General features: G+C 37.1%; 1 long non-coding RNA gene across 6 annotated transcripts in view; it reads left to right on the forward strand.

Moving 5' to 3' along the window:
- The first annotated feature begins 25 nt into the window (after positions 1-25).
- LOC141279684 (uncharacterized) overlaps positions 26-26,381 on the forward strand; it is a 274,965-nt gene continuing 248,609 nt past the window's right edge. For 4 of the 6 annotated variants that reach the window (XR_012334324.1, XR_012334321.1, XR_012334319.1 and 1 more), the window contains exons 1-2: positions 98-380; positions 3,600-3,696. This is a non-coding gene — a long non-coding RNA (uncharacterized lncRNA). The other 2 variants (XR_012334322.1, XR_012334323.1) reach the window with 2 other exon arrangements.

The following is a 26,381-nucleotide window of genomic DNA, read 5'->3' on the forward strand; positions in this document are numbered from 1 at the left end:
GCCCCCTCGCCGGCCTCCGGTCTCTGGCGGAGGGGGCGCGGTCACGTCTCGCGCAGGCGCCTTCAGCTCCGGGGCGCTGGACCGGAGCCGATGAGGTGGGCCTGCGGTGCCGGGAGTGAGCTACTACGCGCGCTAAACGCCGCGTCGGGGCGGTGAGCGCCTGTCGGGTGGAGTGGTCTCATCTTCCGAAGCGTGCTCCTCGAGCCTGTGCAGCCCCCCAGGTTGCAGGGCCCGGTCCCCCGGTCCCCGTGGGCGCCCACGCAGGTGGCGCCTTCCCGTCCAGTGGCCGTGCGCTGGAATTTGAGGAGGCCCAGTGGAGAACGTTGAACCCGAGTATAGACACCGTTGGGGTTCCCTCTGCTTGATCCAAATGAGATGGGGTAAAGTCACAGTACCTTTCTCTGCTTCTATGTTTTACCTGCTTTCCGGGGAAGGTGAACCCAAGTAACGCTTGGGTTGCTTCTGACGTAATAATTCAGCTGGTGGCTACAGCATCCCCGGTCCTTTTCATGAATGTTTGGACAGTGCCACTTACTGCTCAGAACGTAAATCCCACGGCTCTACCAGCTCCCAAACTAAACATTTACCCTACAGTTAGGGCTGCATCTACAATCACTGAGATGCAGTGATGTACAAACCGGGATGGGATCGGTGATGAATTGATTTGGGGGTAACGCTAAAATGATATGGAAGACAAAGATTACTATAAGGAAGGAAGCTTTTTGAGAGCATATGCTTTGGATTCCTGGGAAAGGAATGAATTGGAAGCACACCAGGCATCTCCTATTGTAAATGGTGGGTCTGGTTGGGCATTTTCATTTAATCCTTGTTAGGTCGAATTTTTCAAATGTTGACTACGGCTTAGAGAATTTAAACTTCCTAAAGAAATAGTAAATGGTAGCCTTCCAATGATGCCATGCTGTTGCCTGGATAACGTGGATTTAATGCTACTGCATTTATACAGCATGGGTCATGCCCGTAATCCATAAATTAGAAATAGAAGCTCTCTGCCCTCAAGGAGCTACAGGTACACAGGAAAAGGTAAATGTTAGCATAAAACAACTTACAGTACAAGAGGTGTTCTAAGGTATCATCTCCTTGTACCTGGATAATTACGGTAGTCTTCTGGCCCGCCTTTCTACTTCCCCTTTATTTCTCTACTTTCCAATTCCTTTCAGCAGCTGGAATGATCCTTTTAGAACCTGCCAGTACATACCATTCCTCTGCTCAGAACCCTTTACCATTTTACTCAGATTACAATTCAAAAGCCTCACCATGGCTTCTAAGAAAGAGCTCAGTCTGGATAAACCACATCTACAGCTGCTGTTCAGAGTTCATCAGACCCTGTCCAAGCACACCAAGCAGAACACTCAGGACCTACTGTTCCTTCTGCGGGGACCGCTGCCCTCCCAGGTACCCACGGAACGTGCCCTGTCACTTTCCTCCGTAGCTGCTCAAATGTAACTTGACCTGACAGTTCTTCCCAGACTGTCCATCTAGGAGAGCTAACCCTACACACACACGCGCACACACACACACACACACACACACACACACACACACACACAGTCCTCCCACTGCTTTATATGATCACTTTCCACACATTTGTTGTCTGTGTCTCCCTTACCTCTTTGGTTCTACTGGAATGTCCCATGAGAGCAGGACTTTTGTCTCATTTATTCACAGCGGTACTGCCGTCATCTAGAACAGAGCGCTCCAGTACACAGTCAGCACTCAGTAAATACTTGGTGAATGAATAAGTGCCAAATGAGTGTTAGGATAGTAGTAAGGAAATTCAGAAGAAGTCACATGTTGCCTGGAGTGGTCTGTGAAAGCTTCCTTTAGACGATGGAATTTAAATGATGATGAGGATTCACACTGGGTGGGTGGGAGCTGTTTGGAAAGGGGGAAAGTGGGGGGGAAGGGTAGTTCGAGCAGAGTCAACCAAAGTAAAGAGACACTAGTAGTTCTAGATGCTGACCTCTAAAAGTATAACCAAAATAGGAAACTGCTAATAGCACATCTCTGAAAATTCACTTTGCCTCATCAAGGCTAGTTTATCTTTCCCTCTTTACCAGCAAATCCCATCCTTCTTAGATTGTATCCATCAGATACTGTCAATTCCAGACTGACCGGGAAATATATTTAGAGAATAGTTGGAATTTGTTTTAAACCATGAAAAAGAAAATATCGAAAATAGCAGAGAATTAAATGTTTAAATAAAGCATAAGTGACACATGCATTTTAAGTTTTCTCATATACATGAAGGACAAAGAAAATAATAGGGCACAAAGAACCAGCTGGATTAAATGTCCCTGCAATTCCCGTTGCAAGTCCAAAGGTATTATGTATGAAGAAAGAAGAAAATCGAATAGTTTCACTTTCTAAAACTATCCCAATTTCAGCTATGACAGTGCTTCATTATAAAGTTATGTTTATTTAATTCTTTGCCATAATTTTTTTTTTTTTTTTGTGGTATGTGGGCCTCTCACTGTTGTGGCTTCTCCCGTTTGCGGAGCACAGGCTCCGGACGCGCAGGCTCAGTGGCCATGGCTCACGGGCCCAGCCGCTCTGCGGCATGTGGGATCTTCCCGGACTGGGGCACGAACCCGTGTCCCCTGTATCGGCAGGCGGACTCTCAACCACTGCGCCACCAGGGAAGCCCAGCCATAATGTTTTAAACCACTACATAGATACATATATATATAAAACAAGAAATAAAATAAATTATATATATAAATATATAAGTGGGTACTAGTCATCAGTAATTTTTATAAACCTAATCATAAAGATTAGCATGACTATTGTCTTTTGATACTCAAAGAGTTTATTTATTATGGGAATTGCTCTTTAGGAATCCAGGGTAAACTTTTTATTAAATCAAGTGAGTAGTACTTTAATTAAATATTATAAATATTTTTTAATATAAAGGTCAATGTAATGGACAATGTTGTGTCTCCCACAAAATTCATATGTTGAGTTCTAGCCTCCAGTGCCTTAGGATGTGACTGTATTTGAAGATAGGCTCATTAAAGAGGTAATTAAGTTAAAATGAAATAACGAGGGTGGACTCTAATCCAATCTGATTTGTGGCCCCATAAAAAGAGGAAATGTGGATACAGACATGTACAGAGGGGAGACCATGTGAAGACACAGCCAACACCTTGGTCTCGAACTTCTAGCCTCTGGAATTGTGAGGAAATAAATTCTGTTGTTTAAGCCACCCAATCTGGTATTTTGTTGTGGCAGTCCTGGCGAAGTAATACAGTCAGTGACATATTTTTACAGGTCACATATGAGCTGTATGAGAGATGATCTGGAGAAGTACTTGTTATAGAGGAGGCATTTAACCAATACTGACTGGTACATTGCTGCCCATTTCCCCCTGTGATAACCCTTGTTGCCAAACAAAATTAAAGATGTGCAGCTATGAATTGGTTATAACTTCTAAGAAATTCATAGTCCTGTTGTGTCAAAAGCCTTTGGTGTCCTGACTCATATGCTCAGCATCCTTTCTAGTTTCTGACTCACTGGGGGGACAGTTTCACGCAAGCTTCCACTCTTCTCTCTGACAGCTTCTCTCCTCTGCGTTTTGCCAGGCTGCTCTGCTTTCTGCCCCGAGGCGCTTCTGACTTTGCCTACCCGAGGCCAGCAGTAGCTCTCTCAGCTCACACCATGCACAGCTTTGAAGTGTTGGTGAGTTAACACTCCTGGGTCAGCTTTCAATCAGGAGACAGTAGCCAATGGGTAAAGGTTCTTGTCTTTCAGCCTGTAACAAGATAGTTTTGTAAGACCATTCTCCATGCTTCTTCAGAGGTCCTGGTGAAACTGAGTTCTGGTTGCCCACAGCAGCAACTTCAATAACACACTCTGGTATCATCTTCTATCTCTTTCTCCCCATTCCCTTACTGCTTCTTACTAGGATCACCTCCCAAATGACCTGGCTGCACACAAGTAGTTGTCTTAGGTTAAGCTTTGGGGGAAAACCAAGCTACGAAGGTTGGTGTAAGAAGAAAGTCTCAAATGCAGCGTCTCAGTTCTCTGGAACTGGGTCGCTCAGCAGTCAGGTGGCGACAGGGATACCTCCTGGTGTGCTATGGCATCAGGGCTACTAAGGCGCTTCCTACCTGTGGTGGATTGAATATGAAGATGAATCATTCATCTTCGTGGTTGCTGTGGCACTTGAATGGGAAAGGGACAATTGTACTTATAAGGCTGGGGGATTTTCCTGGCTTTTTTTTTTTTTTAAACTTTCATGGTCAGCTAGCTGTCAACTCAGGGCTCACCATGAGAGCTAGAAAACCCCCATATCAATATTTAACTGTGGATATGAATGATTAATATTGGAATTGCAGTGCATGCATAGACTCATGTTACTGTTTTTAAAATTTAGCCTAAACATACTGTTGCAAAAATATCCATTACTGCATGCAGTAGGGTTAAAATAGACACACAGCAATGAAATCAATAAGGACAAATAAAGTCAAAATAATTTACAGTTATAAAGCAAGAATACGAGCATTCAGAACCATGACCAATTTGATTGATGGTATACTTTTTGACAACTTTATTGAAGAATAATTGACAATCTGCATGTTCTTAAGGTGCACAATTTGATGTTTTGATGTATGTAGATACATACAAACATCTCCAAAATCAAGGTAATGAGCATACCTAGTACCTCCAAAGGTTCCTCCTGTCCGTTTATATTCTGTCCCGCAGACCCAACCCTGCTGCTACCCTTTCTGCAAGCAACCATTAATTTGCTTTATATCACTATCCATTAGTCTGAAATTTTAAGAATTTTAAATAAGTGGAAACCTATCTTATATGCTTTTTTTGTCTGCCTTTTCCCACTGAGATTAATTATTTTGCTGTCCACCCATGTTGTTGTGTTTATCAATAGTTAATTCCTTTTTACTGCTAAGTAATATTCAGTTGCATGCAGTGTACACTTTATCATTCCACTTGTTCGTGGACTGTTCGGGTTGTTTGCAGGTTTGGCTGTTATTCATCAAGCTGCTTTTGAGCCTTCATGTACAAGTCTTTGTGTAGACAGAGGTTTCATTTCTCTTGGTTAAATACCTAGAAGTGGAATGGTTGGGTCATATAGTAGGTGTTTATTTAAATTTTTAAGAAACTGCTAAACTGTTGCAAAGTAGTTGTCCCATCTCATGTTCCCACCAGCAACACGTAAGAATTCTGGTTGCTCCCCATCCTTGCGAACACTTGGTGTGGTCACTCTTTTGAATTTTAGCCATTTTAGTAGGTGTGTAGTATTATCTCACTGTGGTTTTAATTTGCAATTTCCTAATGATTAGTGATATCAAACATCTTTTCATATGCTTATTGGCATCCTATATCATCCTGTATATCTTCTGTATTTCTTGGTGAAGTGTCTGCTCAAATATTTTGCCCATTAAAAAAATTGGTTTGCTTGTTTTCTTACTATTCATTTTGGGAGTTTTATATATATATATATATAGTTTTATATATATATATATAGTTATATATAGTTACAGTTATATATATCTATATCTATATACATGCAAATCCTTTGATCAGAAATGAGATTTTGAAATATGTTCCTGAACATATGTTGAGGTTCCATGTTGAGGTTTCCTTTATCATTTTCTTTACAGCGTCTTTTATAGAGTAGAAGTTCTTAATTTTAATGTGGTTCAATTTATAATTTTTTTGGTAGATATGCTTTTTGTGTCATATCTGATTAATCTTTGCCTAACCCGAAGTCACAAAGATTTTTCTTCTGTTTTCCTTGAGAAGTTTCATAGTTTAGGTTCTACATTTAGATCTGTGATCCCATTTTGAGTTAATTTTTGCTTTTTTGATGAAATTTGTAGTTCGCCTTTGTTTTTGCAAGTTATTTTTGTTGGATTTTGAATTTTAGGATGATAGATGTTTTCCATTCAATACTTTAAAGATGTTTCAGCAGAGGATCTTTCTGCTTGCATTGTTTCCAATGAGAAGTCTGCTGCTTAGGACCTACCAAAGGTGAACATTATTCTTGTGGAGTTTTGTTCTTATTGTTCATATGTCTTCAGGACATAGATTGTGACCATTTAACAGTTACAAGTATATTATTTTAAAGCAAGCTAAACTTAAATTCCTCAATAAAATTGATTGCTTGTATTTTCAAATGAAATCAATAGAAATGGCCCTCCAGAGACATACTTTTGGGTGTGTCCTTAGCCAGGGCACCACACTGTACATCTTCAGGACCTCTCACATTGATGTCTTAGGAGACAACCTTGCAGCAGCGGTTAGATGGCTACTCTGCATCTTTGGAATAAAACAGTCACCACTTAGCAGAACCTAGTGCCTGGCAAATCAGTCTTTTACCTATTCTAAGGGGAGAAATATTAAAGGAATTCTCTGTCAGGAAATTTTGCCCAAGATGCTTTTATGCAAATGATAAGTTTTGATCCATTGATACAATTAAATAAATTAAAAATTTATAGTTAGTATCGAAGCTTTCATTTGACCATAAGATACATTATTGTTTGTTTTTTAGATTTTTTTTTTACTGACTTCTGATAAGGTGCAAGCTTTTATTACAATATTAGCCTGATTTGTGGAAGTCACTCTAATATTTGGTTAGTTAAAATTGCAGTTGAGGCAATGTGTTATATTTAATACTAGAAAGTAGGTAAAAATCTCAAATCGCTTGCAAAATGCATAATGAAACTCTTCCAAGAAATTAATAGCATAATATATAGATATACTTAATATGTAAAATAATATTCATTACTTGACATAGAAACTGCTTTCTAAATACATTATACTTTTGCATTTCAAAGAAACAAAGAATTAAAGAACCAGGAGGAAATTTGTTCTGTTCTATTTCTCTTTGTAACTAATATTGGACCAATTCATGACAGAAAGGTATGTTTTTACCTATTTCTGTTTTCTCTGTACTCTAGAGAAGTTTCTACAGTTGAATAAATACAGTTAAATAAAACCTGGATAGGTAAATGATATGGCTGTTTTCTTTAATCTTTTAAGATATTGTATATAAGTTTTAAGGAAATTACTTCTTTCAGCTTAAAAGCTAAAGCCCTGAAACTGAAATATTGTAATCAATGACCAATAAATCAAGGATGTGGTTTAATGTGAAGGATTTTCTCTGTTCTTTGAATTAGTCTTAAGAATGAGATTTTGTCTTTTCTTATGACAAATGTGTTACTCAGCTATGTTTACCATGAATTGCTGGTTCTTTGGATCATGTCTATTATGCTGATGGTTGCCACCCTGATTACCCCATATCACAAAATTTTAGAGTCTTTCTACTGGAGTTCTTACTGGGTTAGTGTTCAGTTTGAAGGTATAATCAAGTCCATAAATTGCTAATAGAACTGTTGGATTTAGAAAGTCTCTTTCCCCAATACCCTCTTAGCAAATCCCTCCCCACCTCTGAAATTCTCTTAATCAGTTTTCATTACAACTCTATAATATGTGACCATGATTCAGCTGCCTTTAGTTTAATTTCATCACAACAGCCTTTCATAAAATAAGCTTCTCATTTCTTCGGATATATATATATCCATTTATTTGATTATCTAATTCGAACAAAGGCTCTGTTACTCTGTTTATACTGTGTGTGATTATTTTAATGTGATTTAGGTCTTAACTGCAATGTAAATTCTTTTTGAAGTAGAATGGCTAGCTTTCATTCACTTAGACATTTAAATTATCTGCAATAGGACTAAAATGGAAAGAGAAATATTACTTAAAACATCTTGTAACAATAGTATACTGGATTCATCAGGGGAAAAAGGCTGGGGACCAACTACTTGGAGAAAAATTGTAGCATTTTGATTTATTCCTCTTTGGCATGCTATCATGTAGAAGATGGTGTTTTCCCTTACCTTTCCCCCCTAATTTTTTGTCTTAAGTTTGCTAGGAAGAATGGAATAAAAACAGTGTATTTTTCAGGCTTATGCGATAACAGGAGAAATTCCATTCACATGTGTGGCAATATAGGGACCAGGGAATAGCTGACACCACATGCACTTAAACATGAGACACAGGCTCTGTTTCCAAGGGCACGCTACTGAATATAACCTCGGTGAAGAACACCGATTCTGGGGAGATGTAGTGCACATTACCCTGCAAATAAGACTCAAATTATCTTAAAGCCATTTAAAAAAATAAAGTGGCATTCTCATATTATATTAAAGGTCATTATTCAAAAGAGTTTTGAGAATACCAAGAGTTGTACGCAAGCTGCATCTTCTCATTAAAATGGTTTGGGGGTAATACCCACTGATTATTATCCATTATTATTGCTATTGGTTCTGGGACGGAAGTACAGTGTCGTCATTCCTTAAAAGCCAGTGGATTGACACAGAATTTCCAGTTATCGGAAATAGTGAGAGTTATCTATTACATTGCCAAATTTGGTCTTTTGCTACCCGTTGGGAATTAACACTTGGTGTGCTGGAGTACCTTAATTCTTACCAAACATAACATCAGAGCTTTTAACTGCTTTGCACACATTTGAGGAGGCTAGGGTATTTGGACAGTCTGAGTAGCAAACTCAGTTTTGTATTGAATTAGCTGCATTAAGCCAGGTAATCCCTCTGAAACACATTCTGTTGAATAAGAGATGCCAATATGGAAAAGATTCATCCTCGCTTCTAATTTAAGTGTCCTGCTGGGATAAAGGGTTTTGTAGCAATACAGTCTGACAGCTGGTTAGTTAACAAACTTTCAGTACCAAAGTGATTGTAAATAGACTGAATTGGACTTGTGGTTTGGAAATAACACTTCTTACTAGCTGTGTGTTTTTATTAACTTCTATGTGAAACTACATGTACACACACATATATATCATGCTCTACCTGTGTGTGAGTGTTAAATGCTTTTGGTACAAGGTTAGAGTTGTTTAAAAGATCCGTTTTCACTCTGTGTAGTAGGTGATTGTTAGCAAGACACGGCTTTAAAACATTGCTTAAATTACTCCCTCATGTACTTGTGTGCTATAGCTACAGTATTGATGACCTTTGATCAAGTTGTTAGGGAACAAGGGTAGCAAAATGAATACTGCCTGGAAATCCAGAGATCTGAATTCTAGCAAGGCTCTGCCACTGTCACGCTCTATAACTGAGAAGTAGCATCCTTCCCAAGAGCCCTCACCATTGTCCCCTTGCTGAGTAGGTTAACAATCCCATCTCGTGTGCTACCACAGTTTTTATACTCACTTCTGTTTGCTTCTATTAGAGCACTAATCACAGTGTTTTCCAGTTTCCATGCTTCTCTCTCTCTCTCTCCTTTTACTGGTCTGTGAGCTCTAGGAAGGCAGTGACCATGTTTTCTGTTTACCTTTACTGTCTTATGTAGTACTTTCTGTATAGGGGGCACTTAACGCATATGAGCTGAACGAACAGATTTGTATGTGAGGGAGTTGGAATAGAGTATCTTGAATAACTCAATTCTGTTTGTAACTTGATAGTTGGTACAGTTATTTAATACAAATGGTCTGTAATAAATTTAGTTGAGTGAATGATTGCCAAAGCTACCATTGGGATTATACCAGATTACAAGTTCCCAGATTGACTGGGTTTGCCTTGGACATCTGAGGTGTGTTATTCATTGGTTTGTGACTTATTAAGAATAATTGGAATATTTCAGAGTCATTCAATCACATTATGAACCTCAACAACGGAAGAAACATTTTTTATGGCTGTTCACAAAAGAGTACAGTCTGAAGGTTATTTTGTCTTACCTTTAAAAATGGATTTCTGAGTATTAATCTCTTTAGATCTTGGAGCACATTAGTTACTGATATTGCTAAAATGGGCAGCGATGCCATACTTTTAAATTTTCTTGAAAGCTCCAATGAGAACATACATGCACAATGTAGTTCTGGATGGTTGAAATATCTAAAGGTATGCAAATTTAGAGGTAGTGATATTTAGTATAGGAATGTGATTTTGAGACTCAAACAAAAGGATTATTTTCGTCCTCCACTTTCATGTAAATGTAGGGGTGGGTCTTCATCTGGATCTGAACCTTGGAAGAAAGTCAGCAATTTGAGGATTGAACTCAACTTGAATTGTTTCCTTTTCTTTTGTGCTTAATTAATAGGCTATGCTTCAGACTACTGGTCAGAGAAAATGCCCCAGACATGTTTTATTCTGGTATTTCGGGATTCTTTATTTAAATATTTATATAATTTTAATTTTACTGTCTTCTTTAAGTTTTAATCTTCTTTATGATTATGAAATATATCCACATAGTTAAAAATTCAGAAGTTGCAGATGCATATGTGATGAAAAGTTGATCACATACCCCTGGTCTCATTTGGTTTAGTTTCCCCTCTCCTAAGACAGCCAATGTTAGCGGTATCTTAATATAGTTCCAGATCAGTTTCCTATTCTGTTTTTTATTTTATGAAATCATGTAATTCTCAGTTTCCAGCAAGCTTCTTGAGAGCAGGGTTGATGTCTAATTATCACAGTGTTTTACCCAAGCAAATATGTGTTGAATATTTCAGTAAATCATAAGCTCAGCTAAGGCTATCTTACATGAATATTTATAATACTCATTATTAGTGGCAATACACTCCCTAATCGTGTTTCTCTTTCTGAACCTTCAGTCATTTGGTTTCACTAGGCTGGATTGTATCCTCCTCTACAGTTTTTTTTTTACAAATTCTATAGTCCTTCAAATTTTGGATATACGTTTTAACCTCATTATTGTTTCATTCTCCTCCCCATTCTCTGTCTTTACATACCTTAATGCTTAATACCATATGGGTTACACCAAATTATCACAGTCTCTTATTATCCACTTTTGCAGATGTACAAAGAGTTCCCATATGCCCCACCCAGTTTCCCCTATATTAACATTTGCATTAGAGTGGTATAGTTATTACAATTGATGAACCAATATGGATACATTATCATTAACTAAAGTCCATAGTTTGCATTAGGATTCACTCTTGGTGTCTGTGGACTTGGACAAATGTATAAAGACATATCCTGTATCCACCATTTAAAGCGCCTCACATAGCAGTTTCACTGCCCTAAAGATCCCCTGTGCTCCACCTACCTATCTATCCATCCTTCCCTCCCTCCCCCACGAACCCCTGGCAACCACTGGTCTTCTACTGTCTTCATTGTTTTACTTTTTCCAGAAGTTGTATAGTTGGAATCATACAGTATGTAGCCGTTTCAGATTGGCTTATTTTCTTTAGCAATATGCATTTAAAGTTCCTTCAGATCTTTTCATGGCTTGACAACTCGTTTCTTTTTATCGCTGAATCATATTCTAGTGTATGAATGTACCACAGCTTGTTTACCCATTCACATTTTGAAGGCCATTTATGTTATTTTCTGAAGAATAATTTTTTCCCTTATGTGATGTTTAAAAGATTAAGTAAATGCAGAAGTAAAAACTGTAGCTAACATAGTTTATTATTTCCAGAAACAAAGGACATTAGAAAATATGCCTCATGGTGAAACATTCAATTAAAACCTCTTTAGCTCTGAAATCAATATTTCATCAATATATGACAGGATTTAGATTTTGAAAATAAACACACTCCTTTTGTAATCGTAAAAAATAATTTTGTAATTTCATTTTCTGTGTAATCAAAATCTCCAAGAGCATGAGAGTGTAGAGAGAAATCTTTTCTTATGGATGTTTATCTCATTATTACATCTCAAAAATTTTTTTAGTAGGAAAGTTTTTAATGTATATTTTGTTAAGGCTTATATTATAGAGTCCTAGAATGTACAAAGGGAGCTTAGAGTCCTCTGGTCCAATCGGTCGCCAATATCTGAATTTCTTCTCTGACATTGAAGGCAGGTGGTCTTAGAGCATATGTTTAAATGATAGGAAGCTTACTCTCTTACAGATCAATGGGTTTCATTTTTTTTAGGTAACTCTAATCATTAGAAAAGTCTTCCTTTTATGGAACTAAACTCTGTTTTCCCATAGTTTATACCCATTCATTCTAATTCTACTCCATGAATCAGAAAGAAGAAATTTAATCTTTTTTCCCAAGGATAGTCCTTTGAATATTCAAAAGAATAGAATCTTTAGCTTTATTATAGCTAAAGATAGCTCTAATATCTCTCTGCATGTCGAACTTCCTGAGCTCCTTTTCATCTTAGATATCTTCCCCTGAATGGTTGTGCAGATGCCACTGTTCAAAACCATTTTGTGGACGCATGCCCAAGTTTTTCTCATTCATTCATTCGCTCTGTTTTTGAGTGCCTGCTACCTGACAGACTTTGTTAGATGCTGGGGATGTAATGGTGACCACTTCCCTGGCGGTCCCGTGGTTAAGACTTCGCGCTTCCACTGCAGGGGGCACGGGTTTAATCCTTGGTCAGGGAACTAAGGTCCCCCATGCTGCGTGGACAAAAAAAAGATGAAATGTATTTCCAAGGGGTGAATAGAGACCAACAAAAAAGTAAAATCAAGTAACAATAAATTGTGATGAAGGAAAGAAACAAGGGGCCAAGACAGAAATGGATGGGGTGGGGAAGCAACTTCAGAAAGGTGTTGAGGGAGGACCAGCCTGAAGGAGAGAAATTCAAAGGAGGAACGATCCAGGTAATCGTGGTCATATGTGCTAGAGCTCTGAGGTGGAAAGGACTTCAAATTCTAGAAGCTGAAAGATCACTGGCATTAGAATGCAGTGAGAAGAGATGCATGTGATGGTTTTAAAATATGTCTGCGCATCTTTTCCTAAGATGGAGACTAATTTCCGTCCCTTAAATCTGGGCTGGACTTCGTGATTCTCTTCTAATGAATGGAACGTGGCAGAGGTGATGCTCTGTGACTTCTGAGGCATGGTCATAAAAAAAAAAATAGCTTCCACTTGGTTTGCTCTCCCTTGGATCGATCATTTGGAGAGAGGTCAGCTGCCATGTCATGAGCTAGGAGCCTGTGGAGAATCCCTTGTGGGAGGGAACTGAGACCCCCCCTCCCCTGCCCCCGAGCAAGCGCCAGGCTATGCCTGTGAAGGACCCATGAGAATGAGCCATTTTGGAAGTGGGTCCACCTGCCCCGTCAAGCCTCCAGTTGACTCAGCCGCAGTCAACATAGTATCCACCGCCTCCTGAGAGACCCCAAACCAGGACCACCCAGCTAATCCACTTCGGAGTTCGTGACCCCCAGAAACTTTAAGACATACCACATTTGTTGCTGTTCTGAACCGCTAAGTTTTGAGATAATTTGTTGTGCAGATAACTGATAGAAAAGGGATGTGTGAGATAATTTGTTGTGCAGATAACTGATAGGAAAGGGATGTGTCAGGCAGATTGCTTTTGGCTTCAAATAACGTAAGACCCAGTGAAAAGCATCTTACAGTGAAGAGTTTATTGGCGCCCTTACTAAGAAGTGCACAGGTGGGGCTTGGTCAGTTCTGTGGTGCAGTCACATCCCCAGGTGCTGGGCACTTTCTGTTCTGCCCTCTGTACCAGGTCGGCGATGTCCCCTCACAGAACCACAAAATTGTGGCAGCAGTTTTCAGTCATTACCCGGACGAGAGAGGCATTTCCTCCTGTGTGTGTTTCTACAGATAAGGAATATCTCTCCCTCACAGTTGGTGGCCAGAACTGAATAAAATATCACACATAAACCAGTATCTGGCAGATGAGATGGCAGGGGCTTTGGATGACACCTCGATTTCTGGCTTAAGCCACTAGCTGGAAGGTACTGTTTTTTTTTTGTTTTTGTTTTTTCTTTTTTAGGTCATGTGGGGAAAATCAAGAGTTCCATTCTGTATATGTTAAATCTGAGATGTCTTTAAGACATACACACTGAGACGTCAGGGAGCAGTTGGCTATTTACATTTGGAGCAAAAAGAGATAAAAATGTAAGCGTCATCAGCAGAAAGATGGTTTTTGAATCCATGTAGTTGATGACTTGAGCACAGGGGAGTGGATGAGAGGTGACAGCAGGCCCACAGCCAAATCTGAAGAACCTCAACATCTCAGATCTGGGTGCAAGAGGAGCCAGTGAAGGGAAACCCGGGTAAGTAGGGGAGAGGAGGGCAGGCAGAAGATGGCATCCTGGAAGCCGCAAAGGCAGCACATTTCAAGGAGGGAGTGGTTAACTGTGTCCTTTTTGCCAAAAGGTTGAACTAAATGAGGATGTATAAGTGACCTTTGGGTTTAGCACAGGATGCTGAGGAAGGAGGTGGATTCATAAGAGGACAAAGGATTCATGGGGCCTGAGTGATTAGAGACAGCATGCAAATACAACTCCTTGGAGTTTGGCCCTGAGGCGGTAAGGGTAGCTATAAGGGGATGTAGGATCAGGAGATGGGGCTAAAGTCAGAAGACACCAGAGCACATCTCTATGCTAATGGGAACTTTCCCTCATAGAAGAAGAGGATGATTGACAATACAGGAGAAATGAGGGACCGCCCAAGGTGTAAAATCCCCGAGAACAGTGCACACATTTATGCACATTCCTATGTAACTTTAATTATTAGAGTACAAATAAAATATCCATTGTTTAGGGAGAGTAATTTAAGCAGTATGTTGGATCTATTAACTATTTCTCGGAGAAACAATTTGCAAAGTGGCTAAAAATCCAGACTGCTAGAGCCAGATTTCTGTGGTTTCAAATCAGCTGTGTGACCTTGAGGAATTTACTTAACCTCTCTGTGCTCCACCTTCCTAATTTTTATAAAATGGAGATAGTAGTAAAAGTACCCACCTCATAGAGTTGTCATCAAGGTCACCTTAGTTAATGTACATAAAGCATTTAAAGCAGTGCTTCGTCTATGGTAGATGCTCTGTATGCTAGGCACCTACTTGATAGTATTTGCTGGGTTTGGTTCTACTAAGTGATTTAGGCTAAAGGTACTGTTATCAGGAAAAAAATATTGATTTAAATTTTATTATTTTTACGTGATATGGGGGTTATGCATAGAAAAGTATCATTTTTAAGATGCAACCTCAAATAAAAAAGTGAAATTTACATTTTGAAAGATCGTTATCCTAGCATCATTAAAATCAATTGGTTAGTCTTTATTATTTTCTTCTTGTAGGAACTCTTGCCTTGAAATATAAAACTTGACAAAACATGATGACTAGACATTCATCAAAAGCATCCAAAGGATATTTGGGGGGAGGCAGTCAAGGTGCTAAATTAAACAACATAGTACAAAATGGGAGATGGATTCAAATCTTGTACTACGTGCACAGCACTTTCTTCCTCCCTTGCTGAATGTTAATTCCCACCCTAGAATGTCTAGCGGCTTGCAGGAGTCTGCAAAGATAGAACATTTATGGGAATTAATGCTCGGTGGGTATACAACACGGGGACCCCGAAGAACTAAAAAAGCATGAATAAATGTATTCCAATTACAGGCTAATGCAGGGAATGGGTTTATGGTGCTTAGAGGTCTGGATCAGCTCTCTGACAGCCTGCAGACATTAGGAGCCCCTCATGACTCGCCTGCGATGTGGGCATTATGGAGTGATTTTTACTTTACTGCCTTTTCCATCAGATCATCCCCTTTCTTTCACACACAAGGTTAATTCGCTTCTTGATCACATTATTTCCTCGCTGCTCTTTGACAATATAAAAATTCTGAGCGGACAGCTCAATCCCTCTTCCATCTCAGATTTGATTGTTATGGTATTACCTGGCGTCCCTCAGAGGCCTCCAGCAGCCTTTGCCGTACTTTATGACACTTAAATGGCTTGGCTACAATTTCTCCATCTATTCACGAAATGCTGTTAATAACTCATTTCCAAAGAGGCCCTTCTTCATGGCTTGGCATTAAAGGAATTTTTATTAGGTGCCAGGATAGGTGACACACAGCCCCAGTAACCAAAGAGTTAATTAATCTGTTGAAATTTATTGCCTTTTATACTGCACTCAGTGTGACAGTCCCTAAGAGAAACAGATACTATATTTACAACCCAGGTTGAAATATTCAGTAATATAGTCTGCATACTGACCTACTCCATCAGTGTATGCCTTCTGCTGGAACGTCCATTAATCACAGAAGATGGATTTGTATAATCTATCTTCTTTCTTATTCTGAGATTCCAATAAATATTGAAATAATAATTTATTGATTACCTTGCAATATAAATGTGTGGTAAAGTCACCCAAGACATTTGCATGGTAATGCGTTTTGGAAGTTCTTGGCATTCTGTGGGAATAAAACGCAAAGCTGTAATAGGAGTGACATGGAGCACTCTTGTAGGCAGAGCACCGAACTTCATTTCATATTGTGTGTAGGGAAATGACAAGGTAGTTTCTGGACTACCAAAGGTCGAAGCCACAGCCACGATAACTACATTCTCCAAAGTAAACATCGTCAGTATTTATTATCACATTTGCACCTTACCTTCTTCGTGTTTTACCCCCACATATTTTAGACCACAAATAATTTCTTTGTGCCACCTTTCACTTGTAAGACCACTTCTTTCATTCACGTAATACAGGCAAAGATGAAAAGGGTATAGGTATGGTGGGTACTATCTTCCACTTAATTCCAGTAACATCTTCTGGGACCATTTTATAAATTCTCAGTCTGGATTGTATATTTCCTATGACTGTTGTTTGCATAGTCCTTTGGGTTCTTGCCCTAAATCTCAGTTCACTTCTACAATTTCCATGAGTTTTTTCTGTTACTTATGGGTCAATGATTTTGTCATAATTTAGGATCATGATAATTTTTGCATCAGATCTGATTTGGTCCAGAAACATTGGAGAAATATATGAAAGGTCTTATAGAACATTGAGATGTCCTTGTGAATCAAGCACAACTATTGTTAAAAACTCAGAAACTCTGAATGTCCTTGTGTCTGGATATATAATATTATGCTGTTTGGGTGAACATGAGCTGAACAGCCAGCACTTCTGTTCTGCACATGTACCAGCAGTATTATACCTTAGGGTTTGTCGTAGGTGCAGTTCTAGCTGAATTCAATCACATTCAGTTAATGTAGCCCTCTTCCAGTCTCCATAATAATTCATCTCAGTTTTGGGCAACTCTTTATGATCAGGATAACTCTGCAGAGTGGATGAAATTCTAATGTGTGAGGTTTGTTTTCTAGTGCTTTCCTGGCAAGGTTAACCAGATGGTGAAATGTAATAGCTTGGAAGATCCAGTTTTGATATACAGTCAATCATTTCTGAAATGATAATGAAAAAGCAAAAAGGATCAGAGCTTTTCAAATTCACTTTTTTTTTTTTTGCGGTACGCGGGCCTGTCACTGTTGGGGCCTCTCCCGTTGCGGAGCACAGGCTCCGGACGCGCAGGCTCAGCGGCCATGGCTCAAGGGCCCAGTTGCTCTGCGGCATGTGGGATCTTCCCGGACTGGGGCACGAACCCGCGTCCCCTGCATCGGCAGGTGGACTCTCAACCACTGCGCCACCAGGGAAGCCCTCAAATTCACTTCTTTGGTCATGAAATTGAAAATATACTTTTTTGGAGGCAAAAGAAGTATCTCATCATAATTCCCCTGACATTTAAACCTCTTGGCTATATATTTCTAAAAGAAGACAAAGTATTTTGAAAATTTTGCCATACATTTTTATACAGAATATATCACATTTTTTCATGTGAAAAATTATGAAACTTTTTAATGTCACCTGAAAGCGTTTCTGATGTAGATTTCAAAATAAAATATATTTTCTTAAGTGTTTTTGGTAACAATAATACCAATTAAGTTGTGTATTTCTTCTATATTTTATTTTGATGAAACCTCAAATCAGTGATAACCAATATAATATAGAATCAAGTAGTTCCTGAACCTTATTCTGCTATAAAACTTGCTAATTTGGCACAGATATTATTCTTGAAGGTGGACAATATATAGTTTTTTCATCAGGTTTGATTTCTAGTGATTCGATTATTTTAATTATGGATTAATTATGGATATATATATATACTTAAGTATCTAACAAAAGAATTATGTTGATGCATTCGATTATTTCTTTAGTGATGCAGTTGGCTATGAGATGGCGTATTACCACACAAGTATTGTACTGCTCTCCTTATTTTTTTGGTCCATTTTACTCATTGGTGTTAATAGCTGCTCCTTGTTCTGCTCATGTAAAGTCACATATTCTGATTCAAGCTCTCCCTGGTGTTTGGCTAATTGGACTATTCATTTGAAGTATACCATGTTTTATTACCTTATCTTCCATGGTATTTTACATTTTGGATTGACTGATTCTAATTCCTGTTTCACAGTAGTATAATTTCACAGTAGCACAACCTTGGGAATCCATTAAGTTTGGCCTTTAAAACACTGCTTTATTTTTCCCCACACAGCAGTGAAAAGCTGTGGCATTTTCCAGCACCCACATTGACTCCCTTTTTCTAACAATGCTACTTTCCCTTCCCTTCTTAATTTAAATCAATGCAACACAATATATATTTATTAAGCATCCATTACATGGCAAGTTCTGTGTCAGGTATGGACTTGAATTGGCATACGTGCTACTCTCAAGCGGTTCAAAGTTAAAGTCTGTCAATTGAGACAGAAAAGTAACACATGACGATTTTTAAAACCCTTCTTGCCCCCTTCTCACACAAAATCTTTAATTTCAGGAACTTGAAGTTGAATAATTTTGGAAGCTAACCTTTTATTTAGCTTCCGTCCAAGGGCAGGTACTTCATTAAGCACTTGAAATGGATTATTTTACTTAATCTGCACAAGGCTGCGTGGCAAGCACTATCATTGTATCATCCCCTTTTTACTGATGTGGAGGTGAGTTACAGAGAGGCCAGGGCACCTGCCCAGGCCATCCTTCTGGTGTACCACCTAGGGGGGATTGGAATGCGGCCACCGGAGTTCAGTGCTGGGGCACTTCACCACTCCCTCTCCCAGTTCTGCAGGATGAGACACAGGTTATTTAGAGTAGGAACTAACCACTCTTTTTGTCTATTTATTGCTCACCTCTGATTATTGAATCCTTTCCCCAGAAATTTACAATGCCCCTCCATCATATAACAAGTTCCCACATACATAGGAAACAATTTCTAGGCTCTGTTTTATTCCTACGTAATCTGTACTATTCTTTTGGTTTATCTGTTCCTACCCTATTCCTATGCTGTTTTAATGTCTATAATTTTATAACATTTTTAATATCTGATTGGGTGAGTCTCAAAATGTGTTTTCTCTTCTTAGCTCCTACGTCTTTAAAAATATTTTTTATTGTGAAATTTATTATGCACACAAAAGACTACATAAAAATTTATGTCCAGTGTAAAGAATAAAAATAAAAAGCCATCATGAACCTATTATTCAGGTCATGAAATAAAATATTGCTTTGATATAATTCTCATTAGATCCTCCTTGATTTCATTCTCCTCCCAACCTCTTCCTTCTTCCAGAGGTAACAGGGTCAAAGTTTTGGTGTTCATCTTTCCCTTGCTTGTCTTTATAGTTTTTCTATCTACATCAATAACATATTATTGTTTTATCTGTTTATGACACTTATAGAATGAAAACAAATTGTATATAATTGTCTAAGACTTGGTTATTTTTTCCATGTTGTGTTTTCGAGATTTATCCATGTTGATGTAAGTAGCTGTAGTTAATTTATTTTCACTGTTGAATAATTTTCCATTATATGAATACAGGCATACCTTATTTTATTGCAATTTGCTTTACTGCCCTTCCCAGACATTGTGTTTTTTTTATAAATGGAAGTTTTGTGACAACGCTGTGTTGAGCAAATCTATTGGTGTCATTTTTCCACACTTCACGTCTCTGTGTCACATTTTGGTGATTCTCATATTATTCCAAACTTTTTCATTATTATTCTATTTTTTATGGTGATCTGGGGTCAGTGATCTTTGATGTTACTACTGCGAAAAGATTACAACTTGCTGAAGGATCTGAGGATGGTTAACATGTTTAGCAATAAGATTTTAAAATTACAGTATGTATATTGTTTTTTTAGACACGATGCCATTGCACACTTAATAGACTATGATATAGTGCACACATAACTTTTAAATGCACTGGGAAACCAAAAAATTCATGTGACTCACTTTATTGCGATATTTGCTTTATTGCTGTGTTCTGGAACTGACCCCGCAGGATCTCCGAGGTATGCCTGTATAACAAATTATTTTTCTGTTCTACTGTTGATTGATATTACACCCATTTCAGATTTTGAAGTTATGAGCAATGCTGCTGTGACCATGCTTATACACACGTTCTGGTATGCATGTGCAACGGTTTCTCCCAAGTATACACTAATTAGTGGTGTTGCTGAATCACAGGGTAGGCACACATTCAAATTTATTAGGTATGTCAGACTGTTTTCCAGAGTAGTTATATCAGTCTATTTGCCTGTCAGCAGTATGTGGGAGTTTTTGTTACTCTACATTTTGCCAGCCCTGTGTTGTCTGACCTTAAATGTTTTTCTATTCATAGGTATAAAACAATATTACATTGTGGCTAAGTTTTGTTTCTCTGATTATTAGTAAATATATATATGTATATTTATATATATTCTATTGCTTTTTTCTTCTGTAAAGTGCCTGTCCACATCTTTTCATATTGTGTTGCTTGCCTTTTATACCTTGATTCATAGAAGTCCTTTGTGTATTCTCAATATAAGTTCTTTTTCAGTTATGTGTGTATTACAAATATTTTCTCTTAGCTTGGAGCTTATCTTTTTACTCCTTGGTAAATTTTAGTCATCAGACTTATTCAATTTTAATGTAGCTCAATTTATAAATATTTTTCTTTGTAGACTATACTTTTTGTATCTTGTTTAAGAAATATTTCTTACTGTGGGTCGTAAAGATACTTTCTTGTATTACCTTTTAAATGTTTTATGCTTTTGTCTCTCACATTGATTTTCAATCAACCAATAACTAATTTGTGTGTGCGTGTGTGTGCATGTGAGTGTGCGTGTGTGTGATATGATACAGGAAATCTAATAACAGTTTTTAATAGGAATAACTAAAATGCCAGCACCTTTTTGAATAGCCCATCCTTTTCCCACTCATAAAAAGTTCCAGATCTGTTATAAATCATTATAATCCATTTTGCATGGATTTGTTTCTAGACTTTCTATTCTGTTCATGTCTATTTATCTGCTTATACCACAGGGTCTTAATTATATAGCTCAATGATAAGTCTTCAAGTCCACTAGCTTAAGACTCCTCCCCAACTTGGTGGCTATTTTGGGGCTTTTGTTCTACCAAATAAATTGTAAAATCAACTTGTAACTTTAACAGTAACAACAGCAATAACAAATCCAGTTGGGATTTGGATTGGATCCTTTATAGATTAATTGTGGGAAAACATACATTGTTATGTTACTGACTCTCTCAAGGAATATGGAATATCTATCTACTTAGGAATCTTAAATGTGTTTCAATAGAACTTTATAATTTTAACCCTAAAGAGCATACATATATTTTGTTGGATTTATTTCTAAAGTACAATTCATTTTTGTTTCTTGTATAATTTATTTTATTGACATGTTTTAAAAATCACAGTTTTTGATTGTTACTGGTACAAAGATTTGCAATTGAATTTCTGTATTGATATTTTTATCCACCAAAATTATTTAATTTATGTATTTGGAAGCCATATTATTAGTATTTACACAGGTTTGTACTTTTTATATCTTCTTGGTGAACTGAACTTCTTACCAATATTGAGCAACTTTTTAAATCTCTGGTATTGTGTTTATAGTCTGTTTTGTTTGGTGTTACTATGATTATGTCAGCCTTCTTTTAACTAATATTTGCTTGATATATCTTTTTTCCATTACTAGACTTTCTAATTTTCTGTGTCCTTATGTTTTAGGTATGTCTTTTTTATGCAGCATATAATATTTTGAATTTTAATCTTATTTGGCTGTCTTTGTCTTTGATTTGGAGAGTATAGTCCATTTACATTTATTGTACTGTTGATATATTAAATTGGATTAAGCCATCTTTTCCTTTCTATTTCTATTGTTGTAACTCCACTTCCTTGCCTTCTTTTTGATTAATTCCTTTTGTTTATTTTCATTCAATTATTTTCTCCTCAACGTGTTTGGAAATTACTTATTCTATGTCTATTTTTTTAGTACATTACCTATTTTACCATGCATTCTTAACAAAGCCTAAAGTTAGTTAATAATTATTCTTTAATTCTGAATCATGTGAGCATCTTAGAATATATTAATGATCAACCCCTTCTAAAATTACATTCAATTGTTGACAAGTATTTTAGTTCTCGCTAAGTGTTATTATTATGTCTTCATTTTGTCAGTTTTTAAAATATTTTTTTCACATATTTTCTAATATTTTTGCTTATTGGTAATTCTTGTAGAGATTTTTTTCTAGGATTATTTCCCTTCTGTTCATAAATTTATAAAATTTTTCTTTATTGAAAGTCTTCTGGTGATAAACTCTCTACTTCTTTTGATTTTTTTTCCCCCAGATGTCTCTGAGTTTTATTTATTTATTTTATTGATGTATAATTGACACATAACATTATATTAGTTTCAGGTATACAACATAATGATTTAATATTTGTATACTGATAAGGTCTTTATTTATCCCTCATTTTTGAAAGATAGCTTGACTGGGTACAGAACTGTATGTTGACAGTAAAAGACAACATGCTCACAATGAATGAAAATGTAGTAAATCTCCAGAAAGAACTATAAACTATGAAAAAGAACTAAATGGAACATCTAGAACAGAAAAAATACAATATTTGGATTAAAAATATTCCCTTAAGGGTCTTAACAACATATATATGAATTAAAACATGTCAGCTTACTTGAAAACTGATTAGTATAAATTTTATCATCTGCAACTCAGAGAGGAAAAAAAAGAAAGAAAAAAAATGAACAAGACTTTATGAGGCTGCTGTAGCCATCTTGAAGTAATAGATGGACACCTCCCCACCCCCAGTGTGGTTCAGATATCAAGACTGATGATACCCCCCCTGCCACACACACAGCAAGAGGATATGAAAAAGTTTATTACTCACATAACAAGCCTGTTTGGGAGAGCTGAGCAGGCCTCTGGAACTGATCTGAAAAAGACTAAAGAGAGTAAGGAAAGGTTAATGCTCTGAATCAGTTGCTGGTGTCTGTAGAGAAGCTTTCTTATCAGCTTTGCCATCTGTAGGGCAGAAGGGGAAGAGGAAAGAACTTGGTTTAAAAGCTGTCAGCAGTTAAATGTTATAAAATGGAACATATTCATATTACAGAAACAATATCAAAATGTCTAAAATATATATAATTGGAGTTCAGGAGGCAGAGGAGAAAGAGGATGTGTCAGAAAAAAATGTTGGAAGATTTTTATGGTTAAAAATGTCCAGATTAGCTGAAGACTCATATAATATATGCAGGTTCAAGAAGCCTTAAAACTATGGACCAGTTCTTTCATGGGACAAATACTTAGGAGTGGGTGAACTAGTCATGTTGTATATCAGGCAGGGCTCAGTCAGGAGAAGAAACCATAGTAATTTAAGCTGTGGAAGTATAATACAAAGAATTATTAAGCTGCGATAGGAGAGGGAATATATTGATGTAAAGGGAACTCTAAAGGCTACTCTAGGACTGAGGAAGAATACCCACAGGATGATATAGTTGGAAGAGGGGGGCCTTTCCCAAAGCTGGAGCTAGATCTCACTGGAGAAGGTATCGTTGCAGCCTAGTGATTGGTGGAAAACTTCCCTGGGTTCCTGTGCCCAGAACTTGTCCATAGTTGCCAGGCAAGCGGGAAACAATGCTCTGGAATACAAATGAGCTGAAGATGTGGGGCAGGTACACAGAAGCAGTAGTGCCGTTGTGAGCACAAGGTCTTCAGAACATGGTGTCCACCTCAGGAGGGCCTTGGCTGTTGCTAAGGGGTTGCATGTTCTGGGCAAGCAGCCAGGACGTACACCACTGAATACTGTTGACGGGTTGTGAGGCAAGAATAAACAAAACAAAACAAAACACATCAGACCAGAACAGTGAAGCCCCTTGTTCCTGCAGTGTTTCTCTAGTGCTCTCTACTGACCAAGCTTAACATTGGCTCCCTGTAAAGGAGAAATGCTTAAAGAGTGCAGTCCACTATTGCAGAGCAGGTTCTGAAGGATGAGTTTGAAATTAAGAAGCAGTAAATTGATAACTAGCCTCTAAAGTATATGTTTAAATTTATAAAACATTGTTATGCTGTTTTCTGAAGTGTTTGTACCAGTTTGCATTTACACAACAGTATGAATACAGTTCCAGGTGCTCAAGGTCCTCAATAATGCTTGGTATTGTCAGACTTTCAATTTTATCTATTCTAATGTATATGTAGTAGTATTGAATTCTGTTTTGATTTTCATTTCCCTATTAATAGTATTGTTACGTGCTTATTTACCATCCATATATTTGCTTTGGTGAAGTGTCAGTTCAATTTTTTTGGCCTATATTTTGAAATGGGTTGTTCATCTTCTTATTGTTAAATTGTAATTGTTTTTTAATATTCTGGATACAAGCCCTCTGTCAGTATATAGTTTGCAAGTATTTTCTCTCAGTATGTGCTTGTCTTTTCATTTGTTGTCTTTGGAAGAACAGGTGACTTTAATTTTAATAAAGTTTAATATATCAATTTTATAGGTTTATGCTTTGTAAATTCAAAAATATTTTCTCCCATGTGTTCTTCTAGACTTTATATAGTTTTAGCTTTTATATTAGATTATCTGGCACAATTTAAGTTCACTTCTGAAAGATAATGTTGCATTTGTTTATTTGTTCATGCAAATAGCTTCAATCATTCCAGCACCTTATGTTGAAAAAAATTTTCTCTCTTCATTTAATTGCCTTGGTGCCCTTACTGAAAATCAATTCACCATATATGTTTAAGACTATTTGCTAACATTTTGTTAAAGATTTTTGCATATATATTCATTAGGAATATTGGTCTGTCCTTTCCTTCTCATTTGTTACCTGGAGTTGTCAAATTGTGAGGTTTGAAAGCACAATCCTCTGTACTTCCAAGTCTTCCCAAGACTTCCAACACCATCTGAAAGTTTGAGGGATCCCCAGAATCAACTGCAGGTTTTATAATTGCTAGAACTCACATAACTCACTGAAAGCTATTATGCTCACAGTTAAGATTTATTAAAGGGAAAGGATACATTAAATCAGCTGAAAGAAGAGGTGTATAAGGCAATGTCTGGGAGGATTCCAAATGTGGAGCTTCCATTGCCCTCAGGATTTGTTACCCTCCTGATGTCAATGTCTGACAATTCACATGGATACTGACAACCAGGGAAGTTAACCCCATCTTTTGTTTTTGTATCTGCTTCTTTATATTTAAAGTGGCTTTCTTGTAGACATCATATAAATAGACCTCATTTTTAAAATCTAATCTGATAATCTCTACCTTTTATGTGGATTATTTAGACCATTTATATTTATTTTGATCATTGTTTCTGTTAGGTTTAAATGTGCCTTCTTTCTGTTTGTTTTCTATTTGATAGAGCTATACTTTTGCTCCTTTCCCCCTCTTATTTACCTTCTTTTGAATTAATAGATATTTTTATGATTCTGTTCCTCACTAATATTGACTTATTACCTTATTGTGTGTGTGTGTGTGTGTGTGTGTGTGTGTGTGTGTGTGTGTGTGGCTGCTTTTGAGTTTACAGTATACATTTTTAATGTATCGCATTCTACCTTTAAATATATTACATTACTTTACATATAGTCTAAGAGTCTTACAACACTGTTACTTCCATTTATACTCTATAGTCCTTTGTACTACTGTTATACATTTTATTTCTACATATTATAAATCTCACAGTTCATTTTTATTTTTTTCATTAAACCATCAATTATCTTTTAAGGAGATTTAAAAAGAAACAAGAAAATGTCTTTTATATGTACCACATATTTATCATTTCCACTGTTCATTCCTTTGTTGAGATCCAAATTACCATGTGGTTTCACTTTATTTTTGCCTGAAGAAGTTCCTTTAACATTTCTTGTAGTGCAGAACTGCTGGTGATGATTTCACTCAGCTTCTGTTTGTCTGAAAATTATTTCTTTCATCTTTAGTTTTGAAAATTATTTTTAATGTGTATAGAATTCTGGAAAGTTTTTCTCTTAATACTTTAAAGATATCTCTCCATTGTCTTTGCCTTGCATCATTTCTGACAAGAAGTCTATTTTCATTCTTTCAGTAGTTCCTCTGTATATAATGCCTCTTTTTTCTCTAACTTCTTTTAAAAAAAAATTTATCACTGGTTTTCAGAAATTTGATTATGATGTACCCTGGCATACTGTTTTTCACTTTTCTTCTGCTTGTGCTTCGTTGAGCCTTGGATATGTTGGTTTTTAATTTTAATAATATTTGGCAATTTTTTGTTCATTATTTCTCCAAAAATATTACCTGTTTCCCTGTCTATTCTGGGATTCCATTTCCA

Source organism: Tursiops truncatus, chromosome 10 (genome assembly GCF_011762595.2).
Source record: "Tursiops truncatus isolate mTurTru1 chromosome 10, mTurTru1.mat.Y, whole genome shotgun sequence".
NCBI lineage: Eukaryota > Metazoa > Chordata > Mammalia > Artiodactyla > Delphinidae > Tursiops > Tursiops truncatus.